The sequence below is a fragment of the Triturus cristatus genome, chromosome 1_1 (assembly GCF_964204655.1).
Source record: "Triturus cristatus chromosome 1_1, aTriCri1.1, whole genome shotgun sequence".
NCBI classification, from domain to species: domain Eukaryota; kingdom Metazoa; phylum Chordata; class Amphibia; order Caudata; family Salamandridae; genus Triturus; species Triturus cristatus.
The window spans coordinates 418,313,967-418,340,528 of record NC_140579.1 but is presented as its reverse complement, the minus strand read 5'-3'; the positions used below and the strand labels follow the sequence as shown (position 1 = coordinate 418,340,528).

The 26,562-nt window shown below is 47.4% G+C and overlaps 1 long non-coding RNA gene across 3 annotated transcripts in view; it reads left to right on the top strand.

Annotated features, from left to right (window-relative positions):
- The first annotated feature begins 455 nt into the window (after positions 1–455).
- LOC146870347 (uncharacterized) overlaps positions 456–26,562 on the top strand; it is a 394,511-nt gene continuing 368,404 nt past the window's right edge. For all 3 annotated transcript variants that reach the window (XR_014975694.1, XR_014975693.1, XR_014975695.1), the window contains exon 1: positions 456–644. This is a non-coding gene — a long non-coding RNA (uncharacterized LOC146870347). The remainder of the gene's footprint in view (positions 645–26,562) is intronic.

Genomic DNA, 26,562 nt, shown 5'->3' with positions numbered 1-26,562 from the left:
AAATTTATGCACAATTCACTACGTGATTTTGCATAACAACGAGAACTTTTTTCAATATGCAGCTAGCCGTGGATGTTTTCTACTGTGAATTCACACAAGAGGTGCACAGAAACACTCGCTTCAATTTATGGTGTTAGTCAGTGTGTGGGAGCTGTTTTGTAGAGATCATGTTATTTTTGGTTTGTTTGGGGGTCGGGGTTTTTTTTTAATAGTTAATTTTGGGCCCCATGCCTTCCCAGACCATGGCAGTTAAACGACATTTGCCACACGTTTAAATAATAGCTCGAGCTCACACAGAGGCTTCTCGCGCTCTTACCGTCAGTCTTGCTGCCTTTTTCCTTCGTGTTTCTGTGACGTTTATCCTAAGCGTCACTGCAGCTGCTTGGGAATTCTTGGTGCACTTTTCTGCCGTGAACCTTACTTCCTTACGTCAATTTACGTGCCGACATTTTGTGTCCACCGGAACTTTGCACTCTTTCAACTCTGTCTCATCTAACACCAGTTGGTCAGTTGAAATGGTTGCAGTTTAGTAAATTGAAGCTCTATCCTTCCTGAGTACCGCAGTGGGAGCAAGGTTTACGCAGTGGGAGCAAGGTTTACACATTTTGTGTTTTCCTGCAGTTTGTCACCAGTTGAGTCGCAAGGTACTTTTCTTCTTAAGACAGTCTGCAGCATTTAATCTACGTTCTCCATGTCAATTTCTTGTTTGGATGAGTAAAATCTGTTGAGGTTGTACATATGCTCATAACATGGGCAGTGACTCGTTTTTCGAGGTGGCATGTTTTTTTTTACGAGTGCAGTTCAGGTTTGTTCTAGTGTGTGAAATCTATTTAAGCTTTTCTATATACACTGCCATGTGTTGTGCTGCCATCTACTGACAAAATGTATTATGACGTGAATGTATTTATATTGAATGTATTTTAATCCACGTTCTCTTTCCTACATCAAGCATAGTCAGAGACAGCCATCCTTTTGTCACAAAGGTATGCAGGTTTTGCATTGTTACTAGTTTTTCAGAGGTTGCACACACCTTGACAGACTGTCATATGGAACGTGAACAAATGTACTACTAGTTTTTATTGTCATACATGTTGTAAAGGGGTTTTGTTCCATTTTCGACTAGTCCATGACACGGGCAATTATGCGTAGGTTACAGTGTTTCCGCATAAATCAATTTACGGGTTTTACCAGTACGCTTTCGAATCTACCTGTCTACAAGGTGTATCTATGCAAAGGTTACAGTCCTTTCGCATGAATCAATTTTATGGGTTCCGACTCAAAACACTGTCAATTTTATGCAAGGGTTTCAGTCCGGTTGCATAAGTGTGGGTTCCGACCCAAACACTGTCAATTCTATTGCAAGGGTTTCAGTCCGGTTGCATATGTGGGGGTTCCGACCCACACACACACACTGTCAATTTTATGTAAGGGTTTCAGTCCTGTTGCATAAGTGTGGGTTTCGACCTGAACACAGTTACGTCTTCGGTGCACGGTGGAGTTTCCCACACAATGTTTGTTTTACATTTATTTTAGTGTAGGTAGTGTTTCCAGTTTTGTGCACAACACATCGCTATTTTGAAGAGATTTGTCAAGGGTTCTTACCCATCCAGTTTAGTTCACATACTTAGCTTACTTTATTTTGAATATATTTCAAATTTTCAATGCTAAGTATGCTTTGTTGAAATTATATCTTATTTGCTATTTTGCACTGTTATCTTTGCATTACATTTTTTTGTCATTGCTGTAAGATGGTGGTGTTTAGAAGGGGAATTACTCTTGTATTTTCTCTTTGTTGTTTCTATGTTCTTTTCTGTTTCCTTCAGAGTTCTTGTGTTGTTTGTGGATTCTGCATTTTCTAGGTTTTTACCGTGTTTTCTTTCTTTGTGTTTTCCACATCCTGTAGCTCTAAGTTTTGTTGGTTCATTCCTCTTCTGCTTTTTTTACATTCCTGTTCTGGCCAGTGGGTATGTATTGGGGCAGTCTTTTGGAGTTTCTACATTCGTTTATTTTCTCGTTGCAAGATGGGATGATGTTTCTATCGTTGTTTTTCTATGTTGGTTTCTATGTTGGAGTCTTCTTTCTGGTTATTTTCTCCATGACTGTTCTCACACTGTTTTCTATGATCGTTGTTCTCTTTGTTTTCTATAATCACTATGCTGTCACATTCTATGATCGTTGTTCTCCTTGTTTTCTATAATCACTTTGCTGTCACATTCTCAGGTTTTCTCTTATGTTTCTAGTTTTCTGTTTTTCGGTAAAGAAAGGGAGATATGTTATATCTTGCTAATGTTGATGCAATGCCAGTCTACCACCAGTGGAATGTTCATGTGATGATGCAGTCAGAATGTTGGGAATCTCCAGTGAGTAATGTCAGTTGACTGGGGCTGAGCTGCCTGCTGGCTGCTCCTGGTGGGGTCTTTATCTGATCTAGACTTGGTCTTTATTCTATCTTAATCTAATCTACTTGTGATCTTGTACCACCATTCAATAAACCTATTTAAATCATCACTACTGAATGGATTTGATCACTACAGCATCCTGTCACAGGGAGGTGTCACCACCTTCCAGACAGGATTTAGTGTATTGGAGCTGGGTGGGTGAACTCTTAGAGTGCTTTGAAGTCCTGCACTGGGGGAGCAGTAGGATCCTCTGTGCATATGCCAGCTCAAACCGGTTCAGGGGCTACCAGCCCCTGCTCTGGCGTGAAACTGGACAAAGGGAAGTGGGTGTAACCACCCACCCCCCTGACACTCCTAGAGGAGTGGTCATAGAGCTAGTCCCTCCCTTTCTTTCACTATAAGATAGGTACACCTTGCCATTGCAAGTTAGATAACCCTGGATGACGCTTTACAAGAAGAATCCTGGTCCTTCGACGTTCCACTACCTTTGGAAGACGGAAGAATCTCCCTTGGAGTCAAGGAGTGACTCCCCTGCTTGGCAGGCACCAAATACTTGAATCAACGGTCGCAAAACTTTCCCACTCCCGCCAGGGTCCAAAGTCCCTGCAGCCCCGGAAGTGAATTTCCAGACTTCTTGGCGGCCATTGAGAGTTCCCAGCAGAGCTGGGGTGAGTGGACCCCATGAGTGATGAGGAACTGCTATACCCGGGTACCATGCATTATTGTGGAGTGCAACCCCTTCACGACATTCTAAGAACTTGTGCTTCAGAACATTTGTGGCCCAAGCCTCCAGCAGGATGTGCACCAAAAATCAGAGGCCTACCCCATCCCGAGTGACCATGGGCTCCTGTGAATTATTTCCTCAAGAGGCATCTTTGCAAACACTTGCCTGTTGGCTTGTGGGTCCCCTGAAGACTTTCTTATCAAACCAAAGGGCTCTCCTGATTGCTCCATGCCTGCCCTCACTCACCCTCACTGGGTGAGTCCCTCAGACCTTGCTGGTCTGTACCATTGACTTTATTCACTTTTCACAAGACTTGCTGTTGCCAAGGCTTGTTGGCTCAAATCCGGTTGCTGACATATCAGTCAGCTGAAGACATTGTTAGTCACTCTGAATCCAGCTGCTGGTCATCGTCAATCTCTCCTGGACCTCGTGAGCGAAGAGTCAAAACACCCTCAAGCACCTGAAATCACCCGACATCGTTGGGCATCCATCTTCCTGGCCCCGGGTCACTGGCAAGTGACTGTGAACACTGTCCCTTATGCTTTCAGGTCTTCTTCATCGTGAATCCAGCCTTGGATTCCACCGGACAGTCTTCGCCAGCAGGAAATGTTCTTTGCCTTCCATAGAAAACAGCGGCGCGACCCGACACCAAAAGACACCTATGCACCCGGCTTCCCTGGGTGAGGTAACTCGTGCACTCCGGTGCCCTAGTGTGTGTTGCTTGTAGACTTCCTCGAAGTACCCTAAAACTTTAAAAACCCAACCGCCTCTTTCTCCTTTGAAACCAATAGGGAACCCGCGGCTGTGTTCTCACACTGCACGAGTCTCTCGTGGGACTTTTACTTACCTGCCTTGGGTGGATTAGTGAAGCCCCAGAGATCCTACAGGCCTTGTCCCCTTGTAAGTCGAGTTTCCTAAACCTCTTTTTTAGTATATGGTGTGGTACGCCCCTAGGGCCCCAGCCATATTTGTGCTTAACTTATTGTGAAACGTTGATTTTTAAATGTGTTCCTGGCTTCTAATCTCATAAAGAGATTAGTAGAGTGTGTCTAGAAATAAATACATATATATTTGATATATATACCTGTGTGGCGTCCTTTTTTTTTTTTTTTTCAAAATCTTTATTAAGCATATAAGAGCGCAACACAGCAATAATGCCTACAACCCACTTGGGCCGGCAGCATGCAACATTATGATGTTTCCACAGATATACACAGCGTGTCGCCAACAACCCAGAGGGCCGGCCGCGTCCAAAATAATGCAAAACATCTTTGTAAGCTGTGCCAGGGAACCAACCAAGAGTAGTTACTTCCTCCGTGAACTTGGAAATTGAACACAGAAACTAATACCCAACAAACAAAGCAAGACAATTACATAAAATATGCCTTAGCGAGTCTCTTGACGAGAGTGGAATGCAGACCTCAACCATCACAGCAGGTTAAAAGGAAGTGCCCGATGCTCCATGTCTACAGTTCAAGCACGCGGATCCAGCAGGGGGGAGGGTCCCAACAGAGTGCCCAGGCATCCAAAGCCACGCCAGCAAATCCACCCATGCTGGGAGTCAGTCGTGTCTTCTCTCTAATGGCTCTGAGCACCAATCTATACGTTTGCAGGGACCAAAGCACAGGACACCCAAACGTACAAGGCCGATACATATAGACTCCGCACGTTATCCAGGTAAGCCCCAGGATCCTTCGCACATCCTCACAAGCAACCCAGTCAGCTATTCGGGGGGAGGGGGTGGTGGGGCATCAGCTGCCGCCAGCGGGGTCTGTAGCAGGTATCCCTTCAAAGGGCCCCATATGTCTCGATGCCGAGACGCCGAAGGCAAAAGGTCAGAGTATAATGCGAGTTGATCCTGACAGAAAATCATAGTCTCCAGCCAGTCCTTAAACTTAGGAGCGAACAAGTGGGGCATCAACTAGCAGTGCGTACAAGACAACAAAATACAGCCAATACGATTATGGAGATTAGAGACCCAAAATATGGCCTTAGAACTGACCCTAAAGAGATAAGAGCTGCATTCCAGAGCTATTACCAAGAATTATATAAGGAAAGCTATGTTCAACAGAAAGAGATTGAGGAATATCTCGATCAGACATCAAAACCAAAGTTGTCACAAGAGGATCGGGCCAGTCTGGATGTAACACCACTATGGGAGGAAATATTACTGTCAATAAACAGCTTAGCTATAGGGAAGGCAGCCGGGTTGGATGGTATACCAGCAGAGTTTTACGTTAAATTCCATAAATCATTAAAAGGGATCTTAAGTGACTTATTCAAACACATTTTTCAGGGTGGACATCCCCCGGGATCCTGGGCTCGTGCCAAAATTGTAGTTTTTTTGAAGAAAAATAAAGACGCGGCAGAACTTGGATCCTATCGCCCCATTACTCTAATAAATTGCGACTCCAAAATATATGCAAAATTACTCGCCAGCAGATTGGCACCAATCATTCACAAAATCGTATCAAACCGACAACATGGATTTATCCCGGGAAGATCTACCACCGACCATGTACAGAGAGTGATCACACTGTTTGACATTACCGAGATAGCAGGGGACCCTATGGCACTTATATTATTAGACGCAGAGAAAGCCTTTGATAGGGTCTCCTGGCGATATCTTTGGCCAGCAATGTCGAAGTGCGGTATAGGCGAATCGTTTATTCAAGCTATTCAAATGTTATATATAAATCCAGAAGCAGTAGTAATGGTGAATGGGGCAGTATCTGGAAAAATAGATATAACCAGAGGGACAAGGCAGGGATGCCCATGCTCCCCCCTATTATTCGCAATTTTTATTGATTCCTTTATCCATAGACTTGAAAATAATCAGGCAATCACACCAATAAAGACCACAAATGGCGATACAAAGACCTTAGCCTATGCAGATGATATTGCGCTGGTTACAAGTGACCCAGGCACAGCAATTAATGCAATGGAAGAGGAGGCTAAAAACTTTGGGAAGGTATCCGGTTATAAGTTGAATCAGGATAAAACCCAGATAGTTCTTAATGATAAATCCGTGAGCAACGACGATAGGGTGGTAGAGAGTGCTATCTATCTGGGGGTAAATATAACGGCTAATCTGGAAAATCTGGTGAAGATTAATCTTGATCCGCTTATAAAACAAACCGAAAAGGATCTAAATAGATTAAATAACCTGCACTTAACGATTGGAGGTAGATGCAACGCGATAAAGATGCTCTTCTTCCCAAAATTTCTATATTTTCTCAGGACAATATGCTTGGAGTTTAGACCACAAACATTTAAAATCATAGACAACATGTTTTCACGCTTCATATGGGGATATAGAAGACCTCGCAGGGCGCTTAGATACATCTTTCTTCCGAAAGAAAGAGGCGGCCTCGCCCTGCCCAACCTCAGAGTATATTGGTGGGCCACAATCCTGAAATACTGTAAAGTACTATTAATTTCTAATAGGGATAACAGGCCAAACAGGGATATACCAACACCACAAGAGCTAATCTTGGGCAATGAGGCTAGCGGGTACTTATGGCGACATATACACAACTGCTACTTTAAAAGAGTACGATTCAAAACCTTAGCAGGCATACATATCGCCTGGAATAATATGCGTAAATTGCTCGGAATCGGAAGGTTTTCCTATTATACTCCTTTATTGGAAAACAGTAATCTCCCAGAGATCTTTAACGACAACTATATGAATAACTGGCTAAATGCTGGGATCACTCAAATTGGTTGCTTCTATTCATCATCGGGGTTCAAATCATTCGAAGATTTAAGAAATGAGTACATGCTAGAACATAGAGACTTCTTTAAATTTCTTCAGGTTAGAGATTTTTTGATAAAGAAAGGGGGTGGACGTTCAAAATTTCAGAGAATACAGACCGTTGAAATAATAAAGGGAAATAAAGCAATAAAGATCGGTGAAATCTATGATAGCTTGGTTACCGTATTCCCCGATGACATGAATAAATTTGTCGCAAAATGGCAGGAAAAACTGGGGACAACAACAGAGTCATGTGTGAGATCGTACGAATTATTTCAATCTATTCTAATGTCAGCAAGATTGCAAGCCCAATATTATAAAACGTTTTTTCAATTATACTATACACCAAATAAGATAGCCAAATGGGGCTCGGGTAAAGGTACAGAATGCCCACGATGCTCATTGTATGAGGCCGACATTGTACATATATTTGCAACCTGTGACACATTACAAGGCCTGATTAGAGATATTTCTGGCTTTTTATCCAAAATCTTCAATGTAGGAATTGAAATTACAACAGGAGAAATAATGCTAGGTATAGATGGCACTATTCGACCAAATAACATGCAAGGGCTGATATTTATATCTATGGCAATCCTTAGAATATGTCTGGCATCGGTCTGGTTGGACCCAAACCCACCCGTTTTTCAACAGTGGCGGGCCCAATTATTGGCTTCTTATAGTCTCGAGATAGCTATCTATAGAAGGAAGGGGCGGAATAAAAAGAAACTAGGGCTAGGTATCTGGGATCCCTTGATGCAGTGGATGCAAAACCTTGAGTCATGAGAGATTTTAAACTATCCAAAATATGAAATGCAAATGAAAGGCTGTAATTATACACGGCCATAATATAATTGTTTGACGGTGGAAGTATAATGTAATACTTATGTTATTATTAGCTTACCTGATTCATGCATGTACAAAGAATATTAATGCTCAGGATAGGGTGGGGGGTGGATAAGGAAGGGATGTATGTATATGGAAAAATGCAAGAATAAAAATATTTAAAAAAAAAAAAAAAAAAAAAAGAAAACAGCGGCGCGACCCGACACCAAAAGACACCTATGCACCCGGCTTCCCTGGGTGAGGTAACTCGTGCACTCCGGTGCCCTAGTGTGTGTTGCTTGTAGACTTCCTCGAAGTACCCTAAAACTTTAAAAACCCAACCGCCTCTTTCTCCTTTGAAACCAATAGGGAACCCGCGGCTGTGTTCTCACACTGCACGAGTCTCTCGTGGGACTTTTACTTACCTGCCTTGGGTGGATTAGTGAAGCCCCAGAGATCCTACAGGCCTTGTCCCCTTGTAAGTCGAGTTTCCTAAACCTCTTTTTTAGTATATGGTGTGGTACGCCCCTAGGGCCCCAGCCATATTTGTGCTTAACTTATTGTGAAACGTTGATTTTTAAATGTGTTCCTGGCTTCTAATCTCATAAAGAGATTAGTAGAGTGTGTCTAGAAATAAATACATATATATTTGATATATATACCTGTGTGGCGTCCTTTTTTTTTTTTTTTCAAAATCTTTATTAAGCATATAAGAGCGTAACACAGCAATAATGCCTACAACCCACTTGGGCCGGCAGCATGCAACATTATGATGTTTCCACAGATATACACAGCGTGTCGCCAACAACCCAGAGGGCCGGCCGCGTCCAAAATAATGCAAAACATCTTTGTAAGCTGTGCCAGGGAACCAACCAAGAGTAGTTACTTCCTCCGTGAACTTGGAAATTGAACACAGAAACTAATACCCAACAAACAAAGCGAGACAATTACATAAAATATGCCTTAGCGAGTCTCTTGACGAGAGTGGAATGCAGACCTCAACCATCACAGCAGGTTAAAAGGAAGTGCCCGATGCTCCATGTCTACAGTTCAAGCACGCGGATCCAGCAGGGGGGAGGGTCCCAACAGAGTGCCCAGGCATCCAAAGCCACGCCAGCAAATCCACCCATGCTGGGAGTCAGTCGTGTCTTCTCTCTAATGGCTCTGAGCACCAATCTATACGTTTGCAGGGACCAAAGCACAGGACACCCAAACGTACAAGGCCGATACATATAGACTCCGCACGTTATCCAGGTAAGCCCCAGGATCCTTCGCACATCCTCACAAGCAACCCAGTCAGCTATTCGGGGGGAGGGGGTGGTGGGGCATCAGCTGCCGCCAGCGGGGTCTGTAGCAGGTATCCCTTCAAAGGGCCCCATATGTCTCGATGCCGAGACGCCGAAGGCAAAAGGTCAGAGTATAATGCGAGTTGATCCTGACAGAAAATCATAGTCTCCAGCCAGTCCTTAAACTTAGGAGCTCTTCCCCTGCCTCATCTGCAGGCCACCCTCCATTTAGCAAGAAGGAAGCATAATGAGGCGAATTTCCTGTGTGCCATCGGTAGCCGTTCAGTGTACCCCAATATGCCCATAAGTGGAGACGGCGGCAGCGAGGAGCCCAGCATTTTCCCGACCGCGTTGAATACCCGTTCCCAGTAGTCTTGGATGGACGGGCAGCTCCAAGCCAGATGCAGCAGATCAGCGTCTTCTGCTCGGCATCTGTCACATCTGGCGTCCTGGCGCAGTCCATATCTGCGCAGGCGAGCAGGCGTATAATAATAGCCCTGCAGGTATTTGAAATGAGTGATCCGTAATCTATTACTAGCAGACACTTTACCCGTCTGCGCACAAAAATAGTGCCATTCCTGATTCGAGATGTCATGTCCCAGCTCTTGGGCCCATTTAGCCCTGGCATCATTCTGTGCAGCGCCCAGGTCGGTATAGAGGGATCGATATAGGGAGGCCACCAGGTGAGATGCGCTCCCCGATCCCAGCAATGTGTGCAGCTGAGGGAGCGTCTGGGGTTCCTGCGGGTATTCGGGGGTACATCCCCGGATCCCGTCTCTGAGGCGTGCATAAAGGAAAGTGTCCATGATTGAGGGGGGGGTCGTCGCAAATCTGCTGCAGCGTGGCAAACCTTCCACCGGGGTATATATCCCCCCAAGTATGGAGACACCGTTCTCGCTGGAATTTTTTGAAGATGCCCTCCTGCAGGATGGACAGTCGGGGGTGAAAGACGAGGGGCAGGCGAGGGGAGTAGAGCACCGGCGCTCTCATTCTGCGCGCAATCCACTGCCAGGCGCGCACAGTGCAGTCAACAGACGTAGGGTCCCGTATGCGACGCGAAGTCTGTAACAAAAGTGCTCCTTCAATCGGGACGGGGTCAGCCAGCCAGTGTTCTGTCGCCAAGTGGGCAGTATATTTAGGGCCCTTAAACCAATAGCAAATTTACGTCTCGCGTCCTGGACAGCCTGCATGAAGTCTGGATAGAGGGAGAAGCTGTTCCCTTCAAACTGCAGCGTTGGGACATCTCGGGCTTTCCGCAAGGCCGCGTCGCGGTCTCAGTAGTTCAACAGTAGGGCCACTATGGGCCTCGGCGGAGCCTCGGCCGGAGGACGCTGACCCAGCGATCTGTGGGCGCGCTCAACTATTAAGTGCGCCGATAAGGAGTCCGCTCCAAGCGCAGAGGTGAGAAGCCGTTCAACTTAGTCCTCCATCCTTCCCATGGCCGTGGTCTCTGGGATCCCAATGATGCGAATGTTGTTCCGGCGGCTACCAGCCTCCAAATCCTCGTTCTTGGCAGCTATCACCTTTAGCAGCCTATCCATCTGTGACATCTGTCCGGCAGCGCCAGCGGCGTGGTCCTCTATATCCGAGATCCTCTTCTCCGCCTCCTTGATTTGTTCGTCATGCTTATCAACCTTTAGAACCAGGAAATCAAGGCGGGTATTCATGGTGTCCATTTTGCCCGACAGGGCATTCAGACTGTGTTGCATCGTCGTAAGCATGGCCTTGAGTTCGCCTGAATTGGAGGCATCAGGGGGGCTCGATGGCTCTGCAGCAGTATCGTCCCGGTCCGCGGCGGCTGTACGTGCATTCGCCTTTTTTTGCTCAAAAGGCAACCGGGACTGTCGCGCCTCCGCCTTCCCCATTGCGTTGTTCTCGGCGGGCCGCGTGCGTCAGGCAGGCCAGGGCAAACTAGTTAGCGGCAGCACTGCTCACCAATCTCCAGCACGTCCGCCCGTGTTGCGGCCAGGAAAGCTCACCTCCAGTCGCCGTATCAGGGGGCTATCTCGAGCCTCAGCCCCAAATAGAGTCGTGTGGTCGCCAAGAGGCTCCAACAGCCAGACAGCACTTCAGTGCGCTATGTGTCAGCGCCAGCACACAGCGTCTACTCCAGCCCGTTTCCACAGCTGTACAGCAGGACCACTCCGTCAACGCGGGCCCCCGAGGTTATTGGCAGCCACGGGACTCAAGCGGCCGAGAATTGTGCAGCCTGCTGGCATGAGGCGGCAGGGTGGAATCTCCACGGTATCTTCAGCCAGACCAAGTGCCGCCCAGCCACCGCAAGCAGTCCCAGTCGTCGACCAGCAGTGCAGGCAATGCACCCTATCCCAGTCCAGCATTCAGGCACGAGCTTCGCCGCACAGCCGGGTCCGCGCCGCGGCCCCCAGCACACAGCTCAGGCCTCAAACCTGCACCCAGGCCAAACGTCAGGATCCAGACGTCCACAGGCTCCGCCGCGCCCGGGCAGGAACAGCCCGCTCCACGCACAAAGCGGCAAGCAGTCCACTTCGGCCCCAGGACCCAGGTAAATCGCCTCGGGGCGCCGCGACACCGCCGCCGGAAGGATGGGCCTCTCTCCTCGTGGCCGCACCGGCACTCGCGTAGGTCACGCGCCCGCCGCAGGCCTCCGGCGATAGCGGGCGCGCACAGCCAGGAGAGCCTCAGCGTCGATTTCCCACACCGCGGAGGTCCGGAACGCTTCAAACTTCACAGCGAGTCTTCTCCATCAGTGTAGGGACCGATCCGCACGCCTCAGGGCGAAGGGCAAGGGATTTTGCAGCAGATAAGTGGAATATAACGAGGTCGGGCAGCCAGAGCCTCACAGATGCGCGGCCATCTTGGTCCGGCGCCACCTAGCGCCCCCCCGTGTGGCGTCCTTTCATTTGGTAATTCAGGAGATTATAAGGTAAAACAAGCTGCTTTACATTCCTCTGAGACTTAGCCTGAAGGCTGCTCTCCACAGCTACCACTAGTATAGCTTTCTTTAAAAGGTTGTCTTAAACCTATCTACCATAAGAGTCGAATTGGGCTGGTGCAAGGTGGCCACTTTAGCTAGTGACCAGCATATGCCAGGCTAACTTCTCACATTGGGCATACCTGCAGAGGTATTTGCTGTGACCAGGTCACAGGCCAAAAAGGCATAAAGCTGAACCAGCTCTGGATCCTGAAACTATGGACCAGATGCTACCCAAGAGGAGGAGCAGTAAGGTTAAGGCAGTGCCTTCCCCTCTGTCTCAGATCTCAGATTCCCCTCCTGAGGGAGGAGAAGTAGATCCTGAAGAAGGAACTGCCCCAGAGGGACATGAGCCTGATCAGGTTGAGTTCTTGGGGCCGGGGGACCTTCCAGGGAAGATCTGAGTAAGAAGCAACTGTGCTGCCCCTCTCTTGAACCCCTCAGACAGCAGGCTGCTGCTGAGGTTTCTGGGAGTGCTTGTGGGTCCCATAAAGTTTATTGGGATGAGGGACTCCTATATTCTGAGGCTAGAGATCCTACCCCTGGAGCCACCAGGAGGTTGGTAATACCACAGAAGTTTAGGATGTTCCTCTTGACCCTAGAACATGACATCCCTTTAGCAGGACACTTGGGCTAAAACAAGATCAGGGACAGGCTTGTCCCACATTCCATTGGCCACACATGTCAGAGGACACCAAGGAGTTTAGTCACTCCTGTGTCAGTTGCCAAGCCAGTGGCAAGTCAGGTGGCACAACAAAGGCCCCCCTGATACCACTACCTGTGGTGGGGGTACCCTTTGAAAGGGTAGGGATTAACATTTTTTGTCCCCTTGACCCTCCAACAGCATCTGGGCACAGGTGTATCCTGGTGTTAGTGGATCATGCCACCAGGTACCCAGAAGCAATTCCCCTCAGGACCACCACAGCCCCTGTGGTGGCAAGAGCCCTCATTGGAGTTTTCTCCAGAGTGGGTTTCCCTAAGGAGGTAATATCTGACAGAGATACAAACTTCATGTCAGGGTATCTAAAAGCAATGTGGAAGGAGTGTGGTGTAAACCACAAGTTCACTACTCCCTAACACCCACAATGTAATGGGTTAGTTGAAAGGTTCAACAAAACCCTAAAGGGAATGATTAAAGGCCTCCCAGAAAAGCTTAGGCAAAAATGGGACCTTTTACTTCCCTGCCTTCTGTTGTTTGCATACAGAGAGGTCCCACAGAAGGGGGTTGGCTACAGCCCTTTTGAACTTCTGGTTGGGCATCCTGTAAGAGGTCCATTATGTTTGGTGAAGGAGGGCTGGGAGTTACCTCTCAAACCCCCCAAACAGGATGTGAAGAACTATGTACTTGGTCTCCGCTCCAGGATGGCTGAATACATGAAGATGGCAACCAAAAACCTGGAGGCAAGCCAAGAACTACAGAAAACTTGGCATGACCAAAAGGCTGTGCTGACTGTATACCAGCCAGGACAGAAAGTGTGGGTGCTGGAGCCGGTGGCCCCAGCAGCTCTAAAAGACAAGTGGAGTGGCCCCCATACAATTGTTGAGGAAAAGGGAGAAGTCACCAACTTGGCGAATCTTGGAACTCCCAGAAGCCCCCTTAGGGTGCTCCATGTCAACGGACTGAAACCATATGTTGACAGGGCTGACATGGGCTTGCTCATGGCAGCTGATGAGGAACAAGAGGAGGAGAGTGACCCTCTCCTTGACCTGCTCTCACAGAACCCTGATGATGGGTCAGTAGATGGTGTTGCTTTGGCAAGCAGCCTCACTGACCATCAACAAACTGAATGCAGACACTTTCTGCAGCAGTTCAGACATAAGTTTAGCCTGACCCCTAGTCAGACTTCCTGGTGCACCCATGAGGTGGACAATGGAGACAGACAACCTGACCATGTCAGGGCCTGTATCAGGACTGAAGTCCAGAAAATGTTGGAATTAGGTTTGATTGAGCCTTCAGTTAGCACTTGGGCTAGTCCAGTAGTCCTTGTGCCCAAACCTCATACCCATGGTGGTAAGAAAGAAATGAGGTTTTGTGTAGACTACAGAGGCCTCAATGCAGTCACCATGTCTATCCATTTCCCAGGGCAGATGAGCTCATTGATACTTTGGCCTCAGCCAAATATCTGAGTACATTTGACCTAACAGCTGGCTACTGGCAAAGCAAGTTAGCTGATGATGCCAAGGCCAAAACAGCATTTTCAACCCCTGGTTGGCACTACCACTTTGTGGTGATGCCCTTTGGTTTAAAATAATGCACCTGCCACTGTTCAGAGGTTGGTGAATAAAGTTCTGACAGGTATGGAAACTTATTGCTCAGCTTATCTAGGTGATATTAATGTGTTTAGTTCCTCCTGGCTGGAGCACCAGGTTCACCTCAGAAATGTTTTGGAGGCCCTGCAAAAAGCAGGCCTCACTATCAAGGCCACTAAGTTCCAGATAGGGCAGAGTCAGGTTGTGTACCTGGGCCACCTTGTAGGTGGAAGCCAGGTTCAACCATTGCAGAGCAAAATCCAGACCATAATTGTGAGAAGTTGGCCTGGCATATGCGGGTCACTAGTTATAGTGGCCACCTTGCACCAGTCCAATTCGACTCTTATAGTAGATAGGTTTAAGACAACCTTTTAAAGAAAGCTATCCTAGTGGTAGCTGTGGAGAGCAGACTTCAGGCTAAGTCTCAGAGGAATGTAAAGCAGCTTGTTTTACCTTATAATCTCTTGAATTACCAAATGAAAGGACACCACACAGGTATATATACCAAATATATATGTATTTATTTCTAGACACATTCTACTAATCTCTTTATGAGATTAGAAGTCAGGAACATATGCAAATTTCAACGTTTCACAATACGTTAAGCACAAATATGTCTGGTGCCCTAGGGGCGTACCAGACCATACACTAAAAAAGAGGTTTAGGAAAGTCGACTTGCAAAGGGACAAGGCCTAGGGCAGGGGTCTCCAACCTTTTCTGTAGTGAGAGCTACTTCTGATCAGCTAAAATCATTGTGAGCTACTAAAGGCCAAGCAACTAGCGCATTTTACAAGAGACCCCCCCTTGACACACTCGCAATGCAACCAAGCACTGAAGCCATGGTCGTCACAGTACTGCCTGCTGACATGCTGAAAAGTACGTTTCTCTCCTCACTATGACACATCCTGGATTAGAACCTTTAAAAAAAAGTTACCGAAATATGACACCGGAATATGAAACATCTCACACAAGAGCTCTCAGCCTGGCTAGGAAGGTGGTATCAAACAATCAGGAAAGGCAGCACTATGGACAACTGACCACTCCTTGACCACAAAAGGGCAATGCTGTCACACCCATCTGTGCACCTGACACACATGTTTAAAATAATCAAGCTCATTTTACTTTCACATTGACCACCAGACACAGTTACTAGATTGGGCGCTTAACAAGCCTTCTGCCAAGAATACACAACCAAAGCACATCTGGTTGGAGGATGTCCCCGAAAGCCATAAAATGGCATCTAGAATGAGAAAGTGCGTAGGTGCCAAACTATTTGTGGAAATAAATATATACATGAGAAAAAGATATCAAGGAAATAATACAAAAAACTTTCACGAAAAGAGCACATTTAATTACCCCTTCAAGAGTATCAAATATTCATTATGAATACATCAAGCATCATTTTCAAAAATACACAAAAACAGGCGCTTATTCAAAGAGAAACACAATGACATATATCACAAAACATCAATTATATACAATGCACAAAGGACATAATACAAAAAACAGTAACCCAAAAGCAAATAATTCCTATCAGTGTCCCCCTCTGAATTGCAGGCGAACCACTGGGAGGTAGTCAGAAAAAGAACACTAGAGAGGGCAAAGTGGCCCAAATGTTTGAGTGTCCCTACAAAAATCTAAGAATCACTACAAATCTAGTGACTCCTCCATCCAATGTCTGTCAACGTGACCACGTTTCAGCCTTAATTGCTTATTGCCTCTTCAGGACAGGGGTTATACAACAACTACAATGAAAAAAAGGGGAGGGGGGGGAAACAAATTACTCTCATCCAAGTTCAAACCAGGAAACAAGAGATCTGGATGGCGACTAATCAGTGCATACCCTACAAAGATCCCACACAGGACCACACCACAGTGAACCAGCTAATGAACCTTACATGCCATAAACCACCACAAAGTGACACTCTAAAATAGTTATTGCAAATAAAATTAAATAACATGAACACTGTACGACCAACAAGAGGCTTGTTACCAATAAATGCCCACAGTTTCCTAAGTGGTGGTAACACCATACTAAAATAATTATAACTGAACCACCATATTCCATATCCCCAAGTGCAACAAGTGTCACAAACGGCCAAAACTCGCATCAATAAACCTTTCGGCAGTGTCCTTCCAAATACACTTACATGTTTCTTCCATAGTTCTCTCATACGCTGCAGGGTAGACGGCACACTTAATGTACTGCCTACATGGAATAGAAACAATAACGGGGCGTCACTGAAAGCGAGTAACTCATTCTATACAAAGGCGAGATACCGTACTCTCAACCCTCATCCCACAAGGGGTCTAACCACTACCAACGTCCAAGTGACGATCTTACCTTTAAACTATTATGCGAACTTGACAGCTGGTACTTTTAAATGTGATCCGAACACCGGTTCTCCAATTAGTTCCTGTTATACAAACATAATAAGAATACTGTTGGTGCCCTTAGTATACCGCTATGAAAATCTCTACGCAAAGTTGCAAGGCTAATGATCCACTTACTAAATGAACGTCGGGTCAGTCTCGAGGTAGGGTCCTCACTTTACATCCGCTCCTCAAACGCTCGGGTTAGTGTATAACACAGAGCGTCAAGCGTCTAACCCGGAAATAAGACTCACAGGCGTCCCGCCCTCTGGCGGCAGTAACATGAAAAGAGGACTGGGCCACGACCACTATTCTCTACACTAAACTATTGTACTTAGCCATCATGATAACAATTACATATAGAATTTCAAAAATGGGAACGCCAACATCCCGATAGGTGAAGGAAAATTAAATAAATCGGTAAATACAGCAAGGATCGCAAATCATACTCGGCAAATTAGGTCACAACCTACAATACTCAATTACCCCAGCAACGTGAGTGAAGGAAAGAAAAGGTGTATTTAATGCACCCGAAAGTCACCAAACCAGATCAAAAAGTCCCGAATCGAAGGGCGAGAGCACTGTTCCGGACCTAGCCAAGCAAATATATACATTATATACATATATACAACAATCAAAATAGAATAATCACTATAACATCGGAAGAGAACCTTATACATGTGACATCAAAGGCATCCATTATATACATTTAACACAGAAGGCAAACTGTACAACAAGAGTCTAGCACACCCTTAGTCTCGAGCACCCTTCTAAAAGACACTCAGGGGGCTACTCCTATATATTTACCTATGTATAAGGGGCAGGTCAATTCTCAGAGCCCAAACCTCATCACGGTCGTTTAAGCCCCTACTCGATGTCTGATAACTTTCTATCAAACGAGCTTCTAAGTTATTTAGTTTACTCTGCAAAGATGTTTTGGTAGGGGCCTTCACCACCGCCAGAATAGTCCATTCAAAATCATTTTCTCCATGTCCATTTTCAATGAAGTGCTGGACCATGGGCTTACATGCATGGTCTTACATCGAATCCGGGATTTATGCTGAATAATCCGCATTTTAACAGCTTGTGTGGTTTGTCTGATATAAGTTCTTCCACACGGGCAAGTCACACAATACACTACATTTTTAGTGTTACAATTCGAAAAACACGATTGTTTATGTAGTATTTTGTGAAAAGTCACCACTTTGGAATCTTTGGTGTGGGCACAAACAGCACAATTATTGCACTTGAAATGCCCTATGACTCTTGGTAACCCCAAAAGACCTCTCGTGTCTGTTGGGGTGGAGGGCTGACGGGTAGCTTTAACCAGATGGTTCCTCAAATTTCTGCCGCGTTTAAAGGCAAACAAGGGCTACCGTCCTGTGCTAGATAACCCCACAGCTGGATTGAAAGCTCAGATATTACACCTCACCACTGATGCTATGGAAGCCGGTTATTTGTGCAAAAAAGAATATGAGTACTTAAATTTCACAGAACAGAAGATACCTAATATATATGTATTGCCCAAAATACATAAAGATGTACTTCAACCCCCTGGGAGACAGATCATTGCCTCTTGCGGCTCGATTGTGGAGCCACTGGCCAAATACATTGATGTATTCCTTAAGCCAGTTGTAACACAAACAAAAGCGTATGTGAGAGATACGATGGATCTCATTTCCAAAGTTGAACTCTCTGTGTTCGACGGGGACCACCAGTTGTTGGTCTCCTTCGACATCGAGAGTTTATACACCAACATACCTCAGGATGAGGCACTGATGGTTATGAGACAGGTGCTGGATACCAGACCGAGACCTCACATGGTTCCTACCGAGTTTCTGCTTGAACTAGCAAGGATTTGCTTGAAAAATAATTTCTTTGCTTTTAAATCTGAATTATTTTTGCAGGTCAAAGGTGTAGGGATGGAATGTTGTTTCGCTCCTGAAATAGCTAACCTAGTGATGGACTTTTTCGAAATGAAGTATATCTTCCATGAGGGGACTCCATTCAGAGATCAGATTCTTGAGTGGATTCGCTTCATTGATGATGTTTTTATGATATGGAAAGGGACACAAGAAGAACTAGAGCAATTTATATGTGGCTGAACACTCATACAACTGACCTTAAATTCACCAAAAGTGATGTATGGATCATTGCTAAAAACGGCAGGTTGGAGGTGGATTTTTTTATACCAAACCCACCGACAGGAACACTTTGCTTGAATACACGTCAGGGCACCCACGTAACCTCAGGGACAACTTACCCTATGGGCAGTTCCTGAGGGTACGCCGTAACTGTACTGACAAGAATGATTATTTCAGAAACGCTAAGACCCTACAAGAGAAATTAGTTACACGAAGATACCCTAAACGATTAGTAAAAGGGGTGCTCAAAAGAGCTTGGTACACCCCTGGGAAAATTTACTTACACCCAAAAACAAACAAGAATCTGAACAATTGGTTTGTGTACTCACTTTCAACCCCAAAGCAAATAAAGTAAAACAGATTATTTTAAGGAACTTGAGGCTATTGGACCATCTGAATATTCCTAAGCCCTTGTTTGCCTTTAAACGCGGCAGAAATTTGAGGAACCATCTGGTTAAAGCTACCCGTCAGCCCTCCACCCCAGCAGACACGAGAGGTCTTTTGGGGTTACCAAGAGTCATAGGGCATTTCAAGTGCAATAATTGTGCTGTTTGTGCCCACACCAAAGATTCCAAAGTGGTGACTATTCACAAAAAACTACATAAACAATCGTGTTTTTCGAATTGTAACACTAAAAATGTAGTGTATTGTGTGACTTGCCCGTGTGGAAGAACCTATATCGGACAAACCACACAAGCTGTTAAAATGCGGATTATTCAGCATAAATCCCGGATTCGATGTAAGACCATGGGGGCGCCCATGGTCCAGCACTTCATTGAAAATGGACATGGAGAAAATGATTTTGAATGGACTATTCTGGCGGTGGTGAAGGCCCCTACCAAAACATCTTACCAGAGTAAACTAAATAACTTAGTAGCTCATTTGATAGAAAGATATCAGACATCGAGTAGGGGCTTAAACGACCGTGATGAGGTTTGGGCTCTGAGAATTGACCTGCCCCTTATACATAGGTAAATATATAGGAGTAGCCCCCTGAGTGTCTTTTAGAAGGGTGCTCAAGACTAAGGGTGTGCCAGACTCTTGTTGTACAGTTTGCCTTCTGTGTTAAATGTATATAATGGATGCCTTTGATGTCACATGTATAAGGTTGTCTTCCGATGTTATAGTGATTATTCTATTTTGATTGTTGTATATATGTATAATAATGTATATATTTGCTTGGCTCGGTCCGGAACAGTGCTCTCGCCCTTCGATTCGGGACTTTTTGATCTGGTTTGGTGACTTTCCGGTGCATTAAATACACCTTTTCTTTCCTTCACTCACGTTGCTGGGGTAATTGAGTATTGTAGGTTGTGATCTAATTTGCCGAGTATGATTTGCGATCCTTGCTGTATTTACCGATTTATTTAATTTTCCTTCACCTATCGGGATATTGGTGTTCCCATTTTTGAAATTCTATATGTAATTGTTATCATAATGGCTAAGTACAGTAGTTTAGTGTAGAGAATAGTGGTCGTGGCCCAGTCCTCTTTTCATGTTACTGCCGCCAGAGGGCGGGACGCGTGTGAGCGTGAGTCTTATTTCCGGGTTAGACACTTGACGCTCTGTGTTATACACTAACCCGAGCGTTTGAGGAGCGGATGTAAAGTGAGGACCCTACCTCGAGACTGACCCGACGTTCATTTAGTAAGTGGATCATTAGCCTTGCAACTTTGCGTAGAGATTTTCATAGCGGTATACTAAGGGCACCAACAGTATTCTTATTATGTTTGTATAACAGGAACTAATTGGAGAACCGGTGTTCGGATCACATTTAAAAGTACCAGCTGTCAAGTTTGCATAATAGTTTAAAGGTATGATCGTCACTTGGACGTTGGTAGTGGTTAGACCCCTTGTGGGACGAGGGTTGAGAGTACGGTATCTCGCCTTTGTATAGAATTAGTTACTCGCTTTCAGTGACGCCCCGTTATTGTTTCTATTCCATGTAGGCAGTACATTAAGTGTGCCGTCTACCCTGCAGCGTATGAGAGAACTATGGAAGAAACATGTAAGTGTATTAAGAAGGACACTGCCGAAAGGTTTATTGATGCGAGTTTTGGCCGTTTGTGACACTTGTTGCACTTGGGGATATGGACTATGGTGGTTCAGTTATAATTATTTTAGTATGGTGTTACCACCACTTAGGAAACTGTGGGCATTTATTGGTAACGAGCCTGTTGTTGGTCGTACAGTGTTTATGTTATTTAATTTTATTTGCAATAACTATTTTAAAGTGTCACTTTGTGGTGGTTTATGGTATGTAAGATTCATTAGCTGGTTCACTGTGGTGTGGTCCTGTGTGGGATCTTTGTAGGGTATGCACTGATTAGTCGCCATCCAGATCTCTTGTTTCCCGGTTTGAACTTGGATGAGAGTAATTTGTTTCCCCCCTCCTTTTTTTCATTGTAGTTGTTGTATAACCCCTGTCCTGAAGAGGCCATAAGCAATTAAGGCTGAAACGTGGTCACGTCGACAGACATTGGATGGAGGAGTCACTAGATTTGTAGTGATTGTTAGATTTTTGTAGGGACACTCAAACATTTGGGCCACTCTGCCCTCTCTAGTGTTCTTTTCCTGACTACCTCCCAGTGGTTCGCCTGCAATTCAGAGGGGGACACTGATAGGAATTATTTGCTTTTGGGTTACTGTTATTTGTATTATGTCCTTTGTACATTGTATATAATTGATGTTTTGTGATATATGTCATTGTGTTTCTCTTTGAATAAGCGCCTGTTTTTGTGTATTTTTGAAAATGATGCTTATGTATTCATAATGAATATTTGATACTCTTGAAGGGGTAATTAAATGTGCTCTTTTTGTGAAAGTTTTTTGTATTATTTCCTTGATACCTTTTTCTCATGTATATATTTATTTCCTTATACCCAGGTATTATAGGGTTAATTGGGTATACCCCTGTTGTTTTTGACTAAACTATTTGTGGAAGTCGCTATAAAAAGGCTGAATTGACGGAGCAGATGAGCTTTGTTCTGCAACTGATGTATTTGTAAGGGCATTTCATGTTTTGAGGTATTAACATTTGGTTCAGTGAGCTATAAGAACCTGCATGTTAGTATGTCTGCGTAAGAGAGAAAGAGCACCAAATAATGGTTCTCACAAGCCTCAGGAAACTTCTTCAAAAACATTACGAAATATCCTGGTGGATAGTATCTGGGTACAGCTGCACAAAGCGTCCAGTGCACACAGTGGTGAGAAGAGGTGCCTTTCCCCTTACACTCTCGTAATTGTGCATAAACATTCCCACACCTCAAAGGATCCCTGCATCATAGTTAATCACATGAGTTGCAGGCACTAACCCGCATCCTACACATTTCCCCTTGGATGTCGATAGTAAAGCTCTGTGGGAGACCTTGGTAATGACAGAGCTGGACACTTATCCCAGCTCCGGCGCTTGACAAATCAATTGTGTGATTCTGGGAAAATCTGTTCTCAAACTAGGATTAGAAGTAATATAAACACATAATAGAATATATAGTGTGCTCCTTAGTACATGTTCTCGCTCCCAGGGCCCATCACAACTTGATATATGTAACCTGTTCTCAAATGGACTCCACGCACCATAATCTATCTACAGCACCTCCTGCTCCAATATAAATGTTCTTCATAAAGTGCTGCGCTGCCCACTGGAATTAGTTCCCCGTACCTCTCTAAACCTTTGTGTTCCAGGGTGTGGGTCCGACCCTGGCACACCTCACTCCTCCCGTTCTATATAATATTTGCATTGGAATTGGCATCTCTGATGACCTCTGACAGCCGGGGCATGGTAGGTATTGAACCAAATACATTCCTCGTGGTACCTTTAGGTGCCACATGGACTCTGTTCTGCAGTAATGCGAGAGGGGAAAGTTCGCTTCTGTTCCCACCAGTTGTACCCTCGGTGCAGCATACAACCTGGGGTCCTCTTGAGGAATACTGTAGCAGAGCTGTAAGACAGCTGTCTGCAGTGCCCTTAATGTAGCACTGAACCTGCACCTTAGATCACCGCTAAAGGCTGAGTTTAATTTGCTCTTCCAATCCTTTTCCATTCACGCTGATGGAGAAATCCAACCGGTTTTTAGTCAACTGAGGTATTCGGTAACGTAAACCCAGCAGCGCTCCAACTGTCTCCAGGCACCAGAATTCACACCACAAGAAGCTGCCTGGTATCCATGAATAATTGTCTCCTCAAATATGTAAATGTACATTTCTGTTGCTCGATTGCTGTCAATAACTGGTGTGGTTTTTTAACAGTCTTTATTATGAGTGCAAAAATCACGGGGTAGGGGACATCAAGCAGGGACAATTACCCTTTGAGGCCAGGCAGACTGCTCTTGTTGTTTTTCCCCTCGCTGCCCCTCCAGCCTCCACTACTCGCAACTAGTAAAATAAAGAAACTGCAACTATTTCAGGTCAGGACTTACCAATTGATCTGCTGCTCCTCACGCAAATCAGAGACGTGGTGCCGGACTTTTAGGCCACTTACACGCTACCAAGCTTTCCGGCCCCTTCAAGCACACGTTGCACACGATGCACATGTTGAAAGTGCGATGCCAGACTGCGAAAGGCAGGTGGCGCAAAGGTCACGCAGATGACAAACTACGTGGTACTGTTCAGCCCGCCCCAGCTAAGTTCAATTAAGCCTTATCAGAGCAACAGATTTTGGTGAGGGTGGACAACGGCTATTAAAAAAAAAGCCCAAAAACGTAAAAAGACCAAAAAGGGCTACAAAACTACAATGCTGGAGCGAGCTACTCACGGGACCTCGGCGAGCTACCGGTAGCTCGCGATCGACCGGTTGGAGACCCCCGGCCTAGGGCCTTTAGAATCGCTGGGGCTTCACTAATCCACCCAAGGCAGGTAAGTAAAAGACCCACGAGAGACGTGTGCAGGGTGAAAACACAGCCGCGGGTTCCCTATTGATTTCAATGGAGCAAGTCGCGGTTGGATTTTTAAAGTTTATGGGTACTTCTGGGAAATCTACAAGCAAGTCACTTACAAGGTAAGTATTTCGAGGGCCAACACCCACAGGAGCACTGGAGTGCACGAGTTACCTCACCAAGGGAAGCCAGGTGCATAGGTGTCTTTTGGTGTCGGGTCGTGTCGTCGTTTTCTATGGAAGCCGAAGAAGTTTTGCTGCTTGTGAAGACTGAAGAAGTGTCCGGTGGAATCCAAGGCTGGATTCAAGATGAAGAAGACCTGAAAGTAGAAGGGACAGTGTTCACAGTCACTTGCCAGTGACCTGGGGCCAGGAAGATGGATGCCCACGGAAGTCGGGTGATTTCAGGTGATCAAGGGTGTTTTGACTCTTCAGCCATGAGGTCCAGGAGGTGTCGATGATGGCCAGGAGCTGGATTCGGAGTGGAACACAAAGTCTGCAGCTTACTGAGGTGTCGCAACCGGATTGGAGCCAACAAGCCTTGGCAACAGCAAGTCTCGTGGAAATTGAAGAAAGTCAGCGGTGCAGAGGGGCTGCAGGGCTCCAGGGCTACAGGGCTTTGAGGCTGCAGCACTAGGGGGCGCTCGTAGACCCCACGCTGGGCCTCAGGCATGGGAGGCCTGCAGGAGGTCCAGGGGCCCGGACGCGTGGGGGACCGATGGAGCCCGTCCCGGGCACTTTGCCTTGCCGCGGGCTGGAGGAGGGAGCACCGGACGCCCCGGGGAAGTGTCGTCCGGGCTTAGCACATCTGGTCCCCGCCTGAGAACAACCATCCCCAGGAGGGGCATCCCAGCATACCCTGTCCCAAGTAATCCGGAGGAAGGCTACCCCCCTTTCTGGTAATCCGTGCGCACCGAATGATGGAGGGGACCCTAAGCCCGGACACACCCGACCTCCTGGAGTCCTGGCTTGGATCTGGGAGGCAAATGAGCCTTCATCGGGACTTCCAGGCCGGCCCGGCCATCGAGTCACCCCATTGGAAAGCATTGTGCGCGACCAGATGGCAGAGGGGAGAGGTGCGACCAGATGGCCGGGACCGAAAGGACTCCCATCTGTCCAACCCCGAGCCTTCGCGCTAGGGTTGCCACCTGCCCACGCAGGGCTCAGGGGCTCCGCTTCCTGGGGGCTCGGGGACCCCGGCTGGGACTCAAACCTGGGGAAGGACCACCGGAGCTCTTGGGACCCGGATACTTTGCCACACCACGGGCCCGAGGAGGGAGCCCTGGATGCCTAGGGAGGTGTTGCCCAGGCATAGCCCATCTGGTCCCCGCCTGAGAGCAGCCATCCCCAAGAGGGATATCCTGGCATACCCTGCCCCTAGTAATCCGGAGGAAGGCTACCTCCCTTTTTTGTAACCCGCACGCATCGCGAGGCTCTGGGGACCCTAGGCTCGAATATGCCCGACCTCCTGGAGCCCTGGCTGGTATCCGGGAGGCAAATGAGCCCTCATCAGGACTTCCAGGCTGGCCCGGCCATCTGGTTGTCCCATTGGAAAGCATAGCGCGCAACCAGATGGCCGAGGAGAGAGGTGCGACCAGATGACCGGGACTGAAAGGACTCCCATCTGTCCAACACTGAGCCTTCGCGCTAGGGTTCCCGCCTGCCCACGCAGGGCTCGGGGGCTGCAGGGCACGGGGCCTGCAGGGCTCGGGGCTGCAGAGCTTGGGAGCTATAGGGCTCCGGGGCTGCAGGGCTCCAGGGCTCCAGGGCTGCAGGGCTCCAGGGCTCCAGGGCTCCGGGGCTGCAGGGTTCCAGGGCTGCAGGGCTTTGGGGCTGCAGGGCTCGGGGGGCTCGTAGACCCCACGCTGGGCCTCAGGCATGGGAGGCCTGCAGGAGCTCCCAGGGTCCGGACACCTGGGGGACCCATGGATCCCGTCCCGGGCACTTTGCCTTGCCACGGGTTGTAGGAGGGAGCACCGGATGCCCCGGGGACGTGTCGTCCGGGCTTAGCCCATCTGGTCCCCGCCTGAGAACCGCCTTCCCAAGGAGGGGCGTCCTGGGATACCCTGCTCCTAGTAATCCGGAGGAAGGCTAACCCCCTTTATGGTAAACCGTGCGCACCGAGTGACAGAGGGGACCCTAGGCCTGGACGCACCAGACCTCCTGGAGCCCTGCTTGGGATCGGGGAGGCGAATGAACCTCCATCGGGACTTCCAGGCCAGCCCGGACATCTGGTCGCCCCAATGGAAAGCATTGCGTGCGACCAGATGGCCGAGGGAAAGGTGAGACCAGATGGCCAGGACCGAAAGGACTCCCAGCTGCCCGCACCGAGCCATAGCGGTAGGGCTCCCGCCTGCCCTTGCAGGGCTCCGGGGCTCTGCCCCAGGGACCCTTGTCCCGGGCAGATGGACACTTGGCAGGCCGCAGGCTTCCAGGCCCTGACCAAAACTCAGGAGGCCCGGGTCCGTCCCCTGCTTCTCAACACAGCCAGGCTGGGGAGATCGGGGAGCCTGCCCAAGCACGAGGGACCCCAGTGCCGGGCACACGGTCCCTCAGGTTGTGCGCTCGTTTTCCACAGTTTCTTTCAAAATTGTGCGTAGTTGCACTAGGCAAAGTCCGCCCAGCCCTACTCAGGAAGTGCGCTCGTTTTCCACAATATTTTTAAAAATTCTGCATATTGGTGCTACGCAAAGTCCGCCCAACCGCAGGACGGGTGCTCCCGCACCACATGGTCGTATAGGGGTGGGCAGAAAACTACGCTCCGCCAGTGAAGCAGATAAAGCCAGCCACCCCTGCTCACCGGCCCAGTCCCTGCCTCTGAAAGCAGCCAGGCTGGGGAGAGCCTCCCCGGGCCCCGGTGGACCCCTGTCTCCAGCACCCGGACCCTCAGCTGGCTTTCAGGATTGGGGATCCTGCACCCCGGGGACTGCCGGACGGAGCATGAGCCCCGGGCCCGGTCCCAGCTTCCAAACCCTAGC